Here is a 15,720-nt window from a genome sequence, read left to right on the forward strand (position 1 = left end):
TTACTATGATTGTGCGTACATCTCGGGGTACTTTATGAACACTCACTCTTAACTCCATTGTGTCCAGAAAGTACAAAGGCTTAAGACTGTTGCAAGAGTTACTAAGAGGATGCATATGCCTATGATGGAAACAAAAGTGGAGAGAATAAACATTTTTAGTGGAGAGAAAATGACGACAGTCGCATGTGTGTAAGAGATGAATTATTTCACAGAAGAAATAATTTTGAAGCACAAAGAGAATCAGGAAGCAACTGAAGAGCTGGGCTTTTGCAATCAGGAGTAATCAGCAAGAGATGAGGCAAAGTGATTAGCAAAATGGGAAGCCTGGCCCTTGGAGTCAGACAATCAGAATCAACACAGATGTCCTTTAGCCCGTGTTAATTCGGAAGAAGGCCAAGTGTTTGTTTGAGAACTTAAAGGCTAAATATGTTCGTGGTAGACCAAGGCCAGGCCTGCCTGCAAACTAAGTGGAAAACTACACCCTGCTGCCCAGGTGTAGATAAGGAGAGATTGCACCAGGTTAGGCACAGCAAACATTTCAAGGTCTGGAATCTGGGCATTAGCCTGAATGAAGCAACTTGCTGGTAAATAAATTTTTGTTTTATATGGTACCATAAGTTGTTTCTGGTTGCTAATGTGGCTGGAGGTATGAAAGACAGTGAGCCCACACTTCTGGGCTCCTCTGACCTCCAAGACATCTCATTCTCTCCAGTCTGCCAAGACGATCAAATTTATGATGTCTCTGTGGAAAACAAAGGAGGCAATGGACAGCTGCATCTGCCTTATCTCATGTCTATCCTTTGTACTGCTTACATACAGCTTTGGAATTACATAAATCAAAATAAAGCATCTCTGAACTGAACTCAAAATGTCATTCTTGCCCATTCTTTCACCTAGACCAGACTCCAGTCTGACTATATAAGGTGAAAGTGCTGCCAGGGAAGCTCTTGCTAAAAGCCATGACTGGTCCATTAGTTCAAGGTCTAGCCCTATCTAAATTGTCAAATATGTGGTAAGTGTGGATATTATATCTGCTGAGGTCAAGGGATTACTATCTCAATAGACTTTCAATTCTCTGTTTTTGTAGGAAAACAATGCCAGAGACAGAGAGAGAGTGAGAAAGCGAGCAAGCGAATGTGTGTTGTGTATAATCAGTAGAGAGAAAACAAGTACATCTGATCTAAAAGGTTTAAGAACCATCTAATCCTAATGGGTGGAAATATGTTCATTTATCATAAGCTTAAACTTCTCTTAGTCACATTAGACAGTAACAATGGGTCCAAATTCCACCTGCTTGGCCTCTCTTTTTCCCTCTAAAAGTCCCTCCCTGGGTACCTTTACAAACCTCCAGGGCTCCTTACAACACAGTATAAATTGACCCACCTTATGTAATGTTAATAAATTTTAGTCCAAACTAGACACTTCTGAGTATGAAAGGGAGCATGATTAGTAATTAGGCCACACACATAATGGGGACTGTCCTGGAAAACTGGGATTATATTTGCCCTTATAGATATGATAATCCAAGTGTTTGCCTGTCCTAGGCTTCTTTCAAAGAGACCCTGTTCAGTCAACAGCCCCTGCTAGAGAGGCAGCTCCAGGCTCATGGTGACACTGAGCCACCAGACTGGACTTTAGTTGAGCTGGTAATAACTAAAGTTGGTAATAAGCCTGGGCTAGTGACTTTGGGAGACCCTGAAGAGGCTGAGCTTGACCTGACAGGCCTGGTCAAGCAGGCTCTCTCTTTGATGAATAAAAAATACTGAGTAAAAATGTCAGTGGGACAGCAATTCCATTTTTTCTGTCTCCATACCATTCACATGCAAAACATGAACTCTCTCATTGTCGGTAATATCTGTCACTATACTGCAACAATTCTCAACTGCTAGGGAGTGGGGAGGGGAAGTGGCAATATGCAAATCTCCAGCAATGTCTAACAAAACTACAAATGTACATATTCTTGACTAGGTAATTTCAAGTATAGAAATTTATCCTCTAGATATAACTGCACACTTGTAAAATGATGTATGTCAAAGTTATTCACTGCAGTAATGTTTTACTAACAAAATGTTGGCCAAAAAAATTCCTGAATTTTGATCAACAGGGAACTGATTAAATTATGGTATATCGATAAAATGTAAAAAATAATTGTACTAAATGGAATAAACTTCAAGACATATTAACTGAAAAAAGGTATTAAGAATGAAACATTGGATAGAAGATCCACTGTTTCAGCATTACATCTGTTGGAACCAAAGGCATACCCATGTCTTTTACATGCTTTCATAAGCTTTCTAGCAGCATTAGTGTTTATTAAATAAAATTCCACTCCAAGAACTCCAAAATATGTGGCTGACCTCTTTCTGTTATTCCTGTTGTTTAAACCTACTTGTGCAGTGAACAGAATTATTGTCATGCACAACATGGAGAATCAGTCCTCCACACTTAGGAGAAAAATGTATTGTTTTGAGGATTAAACAACTGTTGAACGTATTTTATTCATTTGTTTATTTATGATTTAAAGCAATTGTCAAAAAGCCTACATGCTTTTAGGGTGGTGGTCCGCTTTAAATGCTGGTATGTATTCTTTTGTATTTCAAGTATGATTTGGAGGGCTCAACAGCATTTTAACTGAACTGAGAACATGTCTAAATACAAGTATAATTGGGAAAACTTTTGGGGAGAGTTTTTTTGCTTCTAAATAGAAATGGTTCAAATATGATAGTGTACAATTGCTTACTTGCTTCACTTTTATGAAATGCTTCTCTCTGGCCTACGATGTTCTGTTCTAACTTTGTTATTACCATTGTTGTCTATACATACATATGCACACTATTCCTCCTCCTCCTTCTCCTTTTCCTACTTCTTCTTCTTCAGATATTTCTAAGATAATTTTTTCCCCTGGGGGAAGATAAGCCTTAAATGTTAAAAGGGGAGGGAAAGATCATGAGATCTTTGCTAGAATTATAGAATATTTGTTGCTGAAGTGGCTTTAGAAAACACTCGTTCAAAGATTTCATTTTATAGGTAAGGAAACTGAGACTTAGAGAGGCCAAGTTACATACCCAAGGCCACACAGCTGGATGGTCAGAGGCAGGACTGGAATACATTTCTCCTGACTCTCAGGTTGAAATATTGCAGATTCATCAGAAGGAGCAAGCCTTAAAACAATTCATGAAAAAGATGCCACTTTGAAAAGATGTTCCCTTGCTCCTGGATACCTTCTGCTTCTTCCTCTGTTTTCTTATCAGTACTTTTTTTCTGTTAAGTGCTTTTCTCATCAGAGACTCACAGCCCAGACTTTTCTGTGTCCTTTACCTGCTGCTAACTTTTTATCTTCCCCCAACTCTACTCCAATTCTTAGGTGTACTGCTGCTTCTTCCTAGTAAGAAAATATTTTACAAACCTGTTCAGAACACAAAGGAGGTCACTGGAAAAGGGATTGCTTAACGCAAAAGACTAATGGAAGAAATATAGACAGCAATGGAACAGAAGCTTTTATGTTTTAAATTAAGTAACACGGGTTGGAAGATAAAGTGATTCTCAGCCTTTAAATAATAACCATCAAGGCAACAACTGCTTAACTCTTCAACCATCTATGCTTAAAATCTATAGTAAATATGAGAACTATTATTATAGGATTGTCCTTTAAACCTGTAAGACATTTAACATTTTTAAAGTTCTTTACAGTTTATAAAGCACTTACATATCTATTATTTTCTTTGGGCCTTAAACAACCATGTGCGTTCAGTGAGGCAATCCATGTTGTTATTTAGAGGAAAAAACAGAGGTTCAAAATTATAGAGATGTATTCAGAGTAGAGTCAAATCTAGGTTTGATTCTATAAATCTCATGTTCTTTTTACTTTACTACTTGATCTCCCAAAAATCCTGACAGCTGACCTTCACAGTGTTAGAAATTATGGAAACTGCACCAAAACAATTTAGAAGGTTATATTAATATCATTTTAAGATACAATTTATTGGGTGTCACGACAGATGAGTTCGGAATGTAGGGACACACATACATACCAGATGAAACATGACTGGTTTTTGGTGGTTCAAATCTGATAGTATCTAGTTGCTTAATTTTTATGACATGCTTCTCTCTTGCAGACATACACATCGAGACTTTATTGAGAGAACTGGTATCTGTGGGAAAGTGGGCTTCCTAAATTTAAACCCTAGTAGGAAACTTGTCTACCCAATCACAAAATCTGAAGAGGACTCCTTCTGCTCCTGTTCTACTTAGGGCCTGGAAAACACATGGACACATGTGCCTGGAAGAGCAAAACTGAACAAACATTCCCTTCAGACAGCTCAGTTCCCCACCACCTAAAAAAAAAAAAAAAAGACAGAAGGGAAGGGGCTGGATTACTCATGCTCTGTTACTCTTTTCTAACTCAGATAAGTCACTCTCCCCCCTTGGGTACAGTAAATGAGGCAAGAGAGAGAAGCCAAGATTATTATGGTAATAGAGCTCCCTACACACAGAAGACATTGGGAGTGAGAAGACATGTTCCACCCTACTCTAAATTAGTGAAGGTTATGTGACTTAATATAGGTGAAACACTTAGGGTCTGGTACAGAGTCAGGACTTGATTAATGGAAGTCTTAGTTTGAAATCAAGAGACTCATTTCTGGTTCCAGCTCCTCCATTAACTGTGTGGTGATTCAAAGCAAGAGAATCCTTAGACCAATACTAGTGTCTTGCATAGTACTGGCAATAATAATAATAGTATTTAAAAAAATAAATCAATTACCTTTTCTGAATTTTTTCTTCATCTATAAAATGCGGAACTTGATCTTGATGACATCTAAATTCCTTCCTTGCTGTAATGAAATGATTTTATAATAGAGAGACTCAGTGAGTCTGATACACCTCTGCAATTTTTTGTTTTTTTAAAAAAAGACAAAAGGAACATGTTCTCACTTATAAGTGGGAATTGAACAATGAGAACACATGGACACAGGGAGCAAAATATCACACACCAGGGCCTGTTGGGGGGTTGGAGGGCTAGGGGAGAGATAGCATTAGGAGAAATATCTAATGTAGATGACAGGGATGCAGCCAACCACCATTGCACATATATACCTATGTAACAAACCTGCACATTCTGTACAGGTAGCCCAGAACTTAAAGTATAATTAAAAAAAAAAAAAGGACAAAAGGATTTGCTGCCAACATTGACATTTAATTTTTGTATACTGAATTCCAATATTCAGAAAAGGCAATTCAAGTAGAATAGCAACATATGTATAATTCTCCAATAATGTTAGGGTTAACTATTTTTTTTGCTATCCCCCAAATATGCTGATCAATATTAGTGACAGTGTTAGCATTTTCTTTCATTTCTTATAACTTAAAAAGAAAACTTTCATTTTGGGGATATAAAAAGCTAGTCTCTATAAGTAAAGTGTCCACAGGTATGCTGCTCTATGGTCTTTTCATTTTAAAAGTTTAGGGTTTTTAGGGAAAATTTATATACAATGTTGCCAAACATTCAGACAATTATTTTAGAAAATAATCCTTTTCTTGTCCATTGAGCCAAAAACCAAATTCATTCTCCAATTGTTACCATATCAGAGATGAGAAAAGGGACTCAAATGGTAATATAACCAGAGCACAAAGCTAGTCTAGTCCACATCACTTTTTAAGATGCTTCTGTGTCTTATTATCATATTAAGCAATTGAGACCTGAAAACATGGGCCCCATTATCCACTACGCAGCTGGAAAGTTAACATGCTCATGCTGCAGAACAGGGCATGCACAGAAGAGTAGAATTTAGAATTTTTTCATTAGGAAATATAACATTTTTATTTATATCTGAACATATTTACCAACAATGAAAAATACTGCATTAGCAATACTGAACTCAGCAACTCTGAAAGCAAAGGTTCTTCAAGATTCAGACCTCCTTTATGCCCTGCTGTTTCAGTTTGGAGTCTAAAAGACTATCTACTTTGTGTCTGACTTATTTTCCTGTCAGACAGGAACTGGAATTTGAACTTTGCTCTCTAAAAGCCAAAGGCCAACTAATTTAGAAGGAGACTCTCACAATCAGTGATGGTTTCTTCTAGTTTCATTAGTTCTGTCTAAAGTGATTAAAGGATTTGATTCCCAGATAACCATGATCCTTATTGCTATTTTTACAAATCACATTAATTTCTATACTTAGTTCTGATCACTTGTGGCATTCCTGAGGCAAGTCTGGATTCATGTAGCATTCCAACCCTGAGTGCCTTTTCAAGTTTCCAACAGAATTCTGGGCTGGTGAGTGATGATACCTTTATTGTAGTAGCCCCAAGGTGTATAAGTTGTTTCCTGTGGCCTAGACTCAGCCCAACCCCTCCACTTGTTGAAACATCTGCAAATACTTTGTTCATTTCAGAGACATCTGACCACAGCTACGCTCCCATCTGGATTGCTTCCTTTTTCCTTACTGCTCATGCAAAGCATCAATAATCTGGAAAGGCATTCAGTAAGAGAAACAGGGAGGGCCTAGGGATTAGAATGGGAGGTTGGTTCTTATGGATTTTCTCTCATACTCATTGATTAATTGATTCATTCAACCATCATCACTTATTGGGTAGTAAGAGCAATGCAAACATCAACAAGCAGCAGTACCTGTCCTCAAACAGGGAACAATATATTGCATGTTACATTTATTGTTTCAAGGTGGGGAATTATATTAATTAGTTTAGAGCAATAAATTATGTTTACCAAGTGTCTTCTATGAGTAAGGTTCCACAAATCGGTTAATTCTCTTATTTTTGGTAGATATAGCATTTATGGAATATTTTACTTAACATCTTTAATCTGTCTCCCCACCTTGAAACCACATAAAAGTAAAAGTAACACTCTCAAAAGCCTTTTGTAAATGATAATCATTCAATAATTTAAAAATCCCATAGGAGTCTTAAGTGAAATGACAAGCTGCATAATGCAGAATTCATACGAAAATGAAATTTCATGTGTTTCATTTTCTTTAGGTCTATATGTTAAGCTACAAAACGAACTGCTTAACTATTGCTAGGAATAGATTGCATTTTTTAAGGTGTTAATCCATCTCGATCATTTTATGCCCTTATAAGACATTAATTGCAAGTTTGTTTTATACATTTATATTATGCACACATTTGTACATTTTTAAAAATTACATTTAATGTTACATTTATGATAATCACATCATATAAAGATCTAATTAACCTGGAGTTGTTGAGCAATAATTGTACCTTCAAAGTGCCAGGAGATTTAAGGTGTACACAGGGTGTGGCCCATCCACCCAGAATTTCAAAACCACATGGTTCTTCAGGTCCTGTTGGGGCTCATCTATTTGCACGTCTCCCCTGCAGGAGTTTGGACTAATCAGGTCACTACACCCTGACACGGCAGTCTCCAGTCTCTACCACTCATTGTTTGCCACATGATGTAATGTCAACAGATCACAGAGAAGTTAGCAACAGGGAAGGGAAAACACTTTAATCTCAAGGCCATCCCCAGGGTTCAGCAGGACATATATCTTATATCAAATCATCTGATATCAAATCCTACAAATGAGCTCGGCCAAAAGGTTGAGCCACGTTGTCTGACTGTATCATGTTCTACAGTTGCAATGCAAGACTGAGGCAATTTGTTGTGAGCTGACAGTTCTTCCTGTCTGTTAAAATTGAAAAGGCAGGTTGCTGTCTATCACTGCTTTGCTTTCTTTTTTGCTGCAAAACATTTCATACAGCATCGTCATGCCTTAGGTAGTCTTCATTTATCTAGTTATTAATTAGACATCTTGGAAGCTGATGGGGTGGTTCCCTTCTCCTTCAGCCTTGGCTTCTCCTCATCCCCGAGCGTTCCCTATCTTGCAACTCATAGCAGAGCAATGTTATTAAATACAACAGGAAAATACATGCCAAAGGGCAGATAGGACTTAGATGCCTGAGAACTCTAAAGAACAAAGAGAGCTACTGTGGCCCCATCGTACTTTTATTCAAGATACCCCTAATTTACGAGGATGCAAAACATCTGTGTTGGCACATGAAGCTAGGTCTGGAGTTTAATGCCTACCTACCTCCTCCACCAGGCACCACCATGCAGTCAGCAAAATGCACAAGTGCCTATGACCTGATAAAAATGACACTTATAGACTTAATATGATGGCAGAGATAATTAAGAAACATGAGGAGCCGGGTGCGGTAGTTCACGCCTGTAATCCCAGCACTTTGGGAAGTGGAGGCGGGTGGATCACGAGGTCAAGAGATTGAGACCATCCTGGTCAACATGGTGAAACCCCGTCTCTACTCAAAATACAGAAAAAAATTAGCTGGGCATGGTGGCGCGTGCCTGTAATCCCAGCTGCTCAGGAGGCTGAGGCAGAAGAATAGCCTGAACCCAGGAGGCGGAGGTTGCGGTGAGCCAATGATCGCGCCATTGCACTCTAGCCTGGGTAACAAGAGCGAAACTCCGTCTCAAAAAAAAAAAAAAAAAAAAAACATGAGGCCAACTTTAATGAGGAGAATGATGGAAAGTAAAGTATTATATGCTTTTGTATAGTCATTTTCTAAATAGGAAAGCTTGATGAAGGACTGGTATCTGCCTTTTGATTCCAGTTAAAACTACCTACCACTGTTCTGCCTTCAATTCTCTTTCCAGAAAGCCCCTCTGTCATTACTTTTCTGATCCCTCTGAAGGACCCTCTACCAAGAGCTTAGAACAGGAAAGGGTTTACACAAAGATGTGCACAGTGCATTACTATTTCTAAAGTAATCTGCATTTAAATAGAGACCAAAAACATTTAAACATTAAGTAATCAATTTGGTCTGTTCTCTGCTCTATCTCCAACACCTAGACAAATGTCTGATACACAGTGGGACTATGATTAAATCTCTGGACTTTCATTCACTTAGCAATAGAAAATTACACCAAAAATGTCCCTTATCTTCAAGATTCCGTGCATCAAGTTAAGAAAAGTCACCAAAAGTTAGTTTTCTCCTAGGCACTTCATACACCAGAGGTCTCCACTCTCAGACAATACCATCACCACAAATACTACTGTAATAGTATTTAACTATATAATGGTATATTAATATTATTATAGTATCATACATCTTACTAATAACTATATCATTATTAATGATATATGAATATTATTAGTTCAGTATAGTAGCATTGATTATTTAAAACTTCCATTGCACATCATGAAATATTGGTCCAATGATGATGAAGATTCTATAAGCCAAATATTTTAAAAAGATGCAGCCTCCTATACTGTATTTTAGTACTTGACAGACTATATACAAATGAAAAAAATGGTGCCAGTACTGTATTTAAATTATACTTCTGTAATTTTACATGTAGGTTGTCATAACAGTGGTGTATTATTCTATAATAGTTGAACGTATCACCCTCCTCCAAGGATCCTGAAGCACCTGTAGTAAGGAATAGCTCCCTCCATACTTCCGGCAAGGTAGGTATGATGTAAACATTATTTCTAACATACCAGGATCACACATGAGTCAGTGGCAGGGCTGGCACTACTCAGTCATGACACTTTAGTTCACAGCTCTAACCATTAGAGTACTGCCTACACATTAATTCATTCCTTTCATCATTCATAATATTAATTTGATGCAGTTTTCTGGGCACTAAGGATCAGCGCATTTCCCACTAAACTCACATTACACACATGAACATTATGATCTGTTTAAAAAGAAAAATTCTGGTCTGGGCACGATGGTTCATGCCTGTAACCCCATCACTTTGGGAATCCCAAGTAGGAGGACTGCTTGAGCCCAGGAGTTCAAGACCAGCCCAGGCAACATACGGAGACCTTACCTCTACAAAAAAAAAAAAAAAGAAAGAAAAATTAGCCCAGCATGGTGGCGCACCTGTGGTCCCAGCTACTGCAAAGGCTGAGGTGACAGGATCACTTGAGCCTGGGAAATAAAGGCTGCCACCACAGCACTCCAGCCTGAGCAACCAAACGAGACCTTGTCTCAAGAAAAAAAAAATTGGATAAAAATTTTAAATTCACAGCAAAGCTTTTTCTGTACCTGGTGATTAATCTTATTTGTTTTATAGTAACATACCTATCAGTGAGCCAAATGTATACTAAGGAAATGACTGCAACACAGAATTTTAAAAGATCTATGCTCTTACGTTATAGATGTTATTAGTGTGTCTGTCTCTAACATGAGGCTTTTTGATGCTTGACCGCACGGCTAATACTTGTGTTTTCTGTGTCTAATTAGAAGTTTCCGCTGGGTCTTAATGTTGAGTTGGTACAAGATGTTCAAGACCATGAAAAGATGAATGTAATAGTTTCCTCATGGACTAATTTTTTTTCTCAGTTCATTTGTCCTTTTAAGTAATCTGTTTGTACCCTGACTCTTACTGAATTCACAATTATTCCTCTTGCCAAACCATGCTTCCAGACTTGACAGCATAAATTAAATTTCATGCACGCATATGTAAGCCGTGTGTACTGCCTGTTAGATGAAGTAATATAAACAAACTGAAGGCACATTTGAATGACCTTTGAATTCCGTGTTAGAGTGATTTTTACACAGTTATCTACTGGGCAAAGTGTAAGAGACAACCGTTTACAGAGGTGATTTTCAGTGTGCTTCTCGAAAGCCGATTTGCTCATAGAATTTAGCCTCCTAACCATGCAAGTTGCATTTTGTATGGTTTTCTCTTCAGGCTCCCCACCCTCTTGAAATAGTTCTGATGCCCCCACCGGCGACCGTCTGGAAGGGGCTGATCCACCCCCAGCTCCCTCTGCTGGAGCGGTGCACCGGACGGCTGTGGCCACCCGGGCAAAGCCGGCGCCCGGCTGAGGCAGGGGCTGCGTGACTGGCTGCATTTCTCAGCCCCGACGCTGTGGTTATTCAAATTGATCTCATCGCCGGTCGTCACGACACGCGCTTCCCCTCGCCTGCACGCGGCGTGGCGTGAGAGGGGCTCTGACAGCCGGCTCGCCCACCCCTGATCCTTCGAGGCCCACGATGAAGCCCACCCTACTTGCAATAATGGCCCCGTTCTCTTTCTTCAAAGACGGCTGCCAGACGTCAACAAAGAATCTAACCTACACAGCGCCAGCCCTCGCTCCTTTCAGTCTCAGAGAGCCCTGCCCCTCACTGCCCGCCGGCGCACCTCTGGAGGCGGCGCCGGGTCGCTGGGGTCAGCCGCCCGGCAACGAAAGTCGCCCCTCGCGCGCCCCGGGCGTCAGTGCACGCCGGGCTCCCGGCTCCAGGCAGGCGGGGTGAGGCAGCTCCGCGAAGGTCACTCGCTGGGGAACTCTTCCCAGGTCTCCTAGCCCTGGCTGGGCCGCCCCAGCCCCTGCCTGCGAAATCCAGGCAGTGTGGAAGGCCACCTTGCTGCTTTCGCAGCCAGGCCGGGGTCGCCCGACGGAGCGGGCAGAGAGCAGGCGCCAAGGAGGCCGAGAGGGGCCCAGGGGCCATGCCAACTCCCCGCCCGCTGTCCCCTTCTCCCACGTTTCGCAGCCTGAGGTGTTTGCTGTATATCGGAGACTGACACTTTTCGGCATTAAAATGAGGGCATCACCTTCTCGGGCTAACGACGGTGGAGGGCGTCGGGGGCTGGGCGGAATCTGGGATTCCTCGCCGGATTACGCGGCGAGGTCGGCACGCGAGGCAGGCTTCGGGCGCACCAGGAAGCCCGAGCGTGCAGGAAAGCGGCGGAAGCAATCGGCAGGGGCGGGGCCGGCGGGCTGCAGGCACGCAGGCGGCGCATCGGCTTGGGGTTGCGTGACCTGCCGGGCTGCGGTCGCACGCACTTCGTGCTCCCCGCGGCCGTTGCCGGGCGGGAGGCGCAGGTGCTGGAGGGCGGTGCCCGGCTTCCACTTTCACAAAACCGGCGGGGAGGGCAGTCACGCTATATTTCTGGAACGCGGAGTGAGTTCACCGGGGGAGGACACAGCGTCCCTTGTTATCAGAACGTGGGTAACATTCAGTAATAAAACGCTCTCAAACAGGATGTATTAAACGAATTGGGAACCAGAGCTGCTCTTTCCATAAGCAATAAAGCTAGGGAAACTTCCCAAGGAAAGCTTTAAACTGGGATGCATGGCGCACAAGTGTGGTTCGTGTGACATGCTTACAGAGAACGGAACCAGGGCAAAGACGATGGCTTTGGGACGAAATTTCTGTCCACTCTGCTCAAAGACTAATCACTACTCACTCAAAGAGTAGTGATTTTGGGCATGCTCTCATTCCTCCCAGAAGCTTTCTTTGCAGCGTTTTATTTTAAAATCAGACATGCCTGATCTCCCTGGCATACTAACTTGAGAGACCTCATTTATATGGTGACTCAAAAGCCCCAAAGACTTTTAAAAAAGGTGCCACGTTTTAAGGCGCCAGAATCTAAGTTCCTTCTCAAGATCATATGAGCAAAAAGTGTTTTTCCCGTACAGATATCTATTTACATAATTCAAATGTTTGTAGATTTGCAGATAAATCAAGTTTAGAGAGCAAAACAAAAAATGTTAACACCATGACAATTTAACACAAAAGGACCCAGTCAACTGAAAGCTTGGGAAACTCCACATTAGTTTATTTTCTATGTAACATTAAAGGAAAGAGATTCTCTAGGGGTTAGAATAGACAATAAACCCCTAAGAAGCTTTCTCAAAAATACATATTCTCATCTCAACTTACCACATGTGGGAAAAGAAAGCAAGATTCACTGTTTAATTTTAAAATGTTCTCCCAGCTGACTCTGATTCTCACTTAAGTATATGTGGGTTTTTTTTTTTCTAATCTGCCCAGCACACTTAACTTCCTTCTGGGACAGAACTGCCTCTCCTTCCTGCCTGGATTCTGCATCTGCCTTTACTCTTCCAGAATGCAGTTAGAAAGGGAGGTGTCATTGTGTGTGACCTTGCCTACTTGGTCCCCACAGTTGGTTTAGAGGCATATACCTGACTCAAGCTGAGCCTATTATGAACAGTACCTGACTCCTCATGGCATCAGTAATTTGGTTAAAAAGATTGTATATCATTCAAGGTGTGCCAAAGAAAGTCATTTCCTGGCATTTTTCTAACTGGAGGGTGGGAATATAAGCCTTCTCTCCAGTTCCTTTTGGTGACAAAATTGGACCATCAGCCACCACTGCTCTGTCATGTGTGGAGAATACCAACAATAAAAGAGAATGTAACCAACTTTCATTAAGTGGTAGATACAAAGGGCTGAGCCTTTTTATGGTTTTCTCGAATTCCACAATCCATATCTGAAGTTCTCAAAGTAGTAGTGGTTCCCGCTTTCCTGAAACTTGATTGTTTACCTCTTCTGATTCTATAAGAAGAGATATATATTTATAGAAATAACAAAATGTACATTTAGAATGCTATTTAAAATACTGTGGGTTTTTTTTTTTTTTTTTTTTTGTATTTATAACACTTATTTTTAACGTGCTTTTTTCCCAGAACAATCTATTGGGACATTCTACCACATCAGCAAAGAACCACATCTTCGTTTCTAACAGCTTCACACTCTTGTTTGAGTAAATCAATGTATTTCTCATTTTAGTATTTCCTATTTTTAAACATTATAAGACTGTGGTGAACACTGAATATATACGCTAGTAAGAAATAATTTTCCTAAAGCTTCCAGCAAACATCTCTTGGAATGGAACTTCTGGTCATAACTGGATCATAGACCCATTCCTGATTTAATCACTGGTAAAGGGGAAGGGGCTACGAGAATTAATCTAATCTGAACTCACTTCTGGACTTGGGCTGATTCATGTGTGCTTGGGGGTAAGACAGAAGGGGGCAGTGCAGAGGCCTGAATTCCTGAACAAAAGGAAGAAGGAGGATCATGTGTCACCTGTAATAGTTTTAAACATTTTATAAAGGGTTTAAAACATAATAAATATTCTAGTTTTTCACCCTAAGAGCAGTGTTTAAGATTGCTAATTGCTCTACATCATTGCAAACCAGGGCTACTATAATTATTTGAATATTTTTCATGTGTTTGATAGAGCTCATAAAATGCTTGATATTTGATATCAGTAGTTCCTAAGAAAACATCTTTAAGATGATTCAGAACTCCTTATTTAATGGTATTAAAAACACTATTATTGGAGGCAGAACAAAATGACAGAAAAATTTTTATACTTTGTTTCCTGTAAATTCAGTGGCTACCGAAAATAATAGGTATAGAAACATGAACTTCATCTTTACAAAGGAAGAATGAAATCACTTTTGCCAATCACTTATCAAAACAAATGGGAGTTGGATTCTTAGATTCATCATGAGAATCCTATGAAAATTTCAGAAATAAAGAAGCAATAATTTCACTAAGCAAGCAAATAATAAACTACAAAAGTTGTTTTTAAGTGCATAAGGCAGTTATCAATTCTCAGTCACCATTTATTGGATACTGAGTTTATAAAAGGAATTTGATGAATATACATTATAAAACGGTCTTTTTAAGTACCATGTTTTTGAGCATCAAATTCATTACAAGAGTGTTAAGTTAGTGCCATTAGAACTTTATTATTTTTTTTTCTTTTTAATTGAGATGAATTCTCGCTCTGTCGCCCAGGCTAGAGTGCAGTAGCAGGATCTCGGCCCACTGCCAACCTCTGCTGCCTGGGTTCAAGTGATTCTTGTGCCTCAGCCTCCCAATTAGGTGGGATTACAGGTGCCTGCCACCACACTTGGCTAATTTTTTGTATTTTTAGTAGAGACGAGGTTTCACCATGTTGGTCAGGCTGTTTTCAAATTCCTGACCTCAGGTGATCTCCCCACCTTGACCTCCCAAAGTTCTGGGATTACAGGAATGAGCCACAGTGCCTGGCCTATTCTTTTTGTTTTCAAAAACATATTCATGTAATAAATATTAAGTTGTATTTGGCACGTAGTACAGTTTTGGATAAAAAGCTCTTATCAGTAGTGAACTTGCCACAGGAAACACATTTACAATAATTGAAGCTTTTGCTGTAGTACTTGACTTACTGTTTATATTTGAGGATATTTATCATTTAAAGGCCTGACTTGTCTCATTGGAAATTTTGTTCAATAATCATATTCTCAGGGCTAAAAAGAATTCAGCACACAATTTATTCCTGCACAGATGACAAAGCATTTTAACTCCTAAAGAGAAATGCTATTTAAACATTGTGACATTTATTTTATTAGGTACTCAAGTTTACACTGTACATATGACGGATTTAAAAGATACAGAGCTTAAACCCACAAATAGTATTTTGTGGTCTAAGCCACCTCCAGACTAGAGTTATTTGTGGTTCAAAATATGCAAAGTAGCTTTTTAAAGCAGTTTAAAACTTTTAATGTTAATAATGTTGACAGCAGTTTTAACAAACATAAAACATTATTAAGAAAGAAAATTCAGTCCACATCTCGGTGGGAACAAAATCTGTTGGGGTAAGTAAAACAAAGCCAAGTGGTTCCTTGTAGCTGACCATCTTTGAAAACTGGAAGCGACATCAGAAAAGTCATGAACACAGTAAGTGTAAGACAAAGTTAGGTTTACAGAATTAAATACTTGTTGGATATTCACGTTGCAAATCCACTATAGGCTGATGGCCCCTGGGTACTGGCTGGCTGGCAGAGTTAACTGTATGTGAGGCCCAAGTGCTTCCTCTTTTACTCATATTCGGTCCAATACACCTCTGTGCTCACATGTTAGGCCATGCCCTCAGCCATTTCCATTTTTTGCGTCAAAATAAACAATAAGTAG

General features: G+C 39.9%; 1 long non-coding RNA gene across 2 annotated transcripts in view; it reads right to left on the reverse strand.

The window, feature by feature from the left end:
- The window catches only part of LOC105713580 (uncharacterized), a 116,233-nt gene that overhangs the window by 97,633 nt on the left and 2,880 nt on the right, over window positions 1–15,720 (reverse strand). The window lies entirely within an intron of this gene.

Source organism: Aotus nancymaae, unplaced genomic scaffold, assembly GCF_030222135.1.
Source record: "Aotus nancymaae isolate 86718 unplaced genomic scaffold, 86718_ANA_hifiasm-v0.15.2.pri h1tg000019l, whole genome shotgun sequence".
Lineage (NCBI taxonomy): Eukaryota > Metazoa > Chordata > Mammalia > Primates > Aotidae > Aotus > Aotus nancymaae.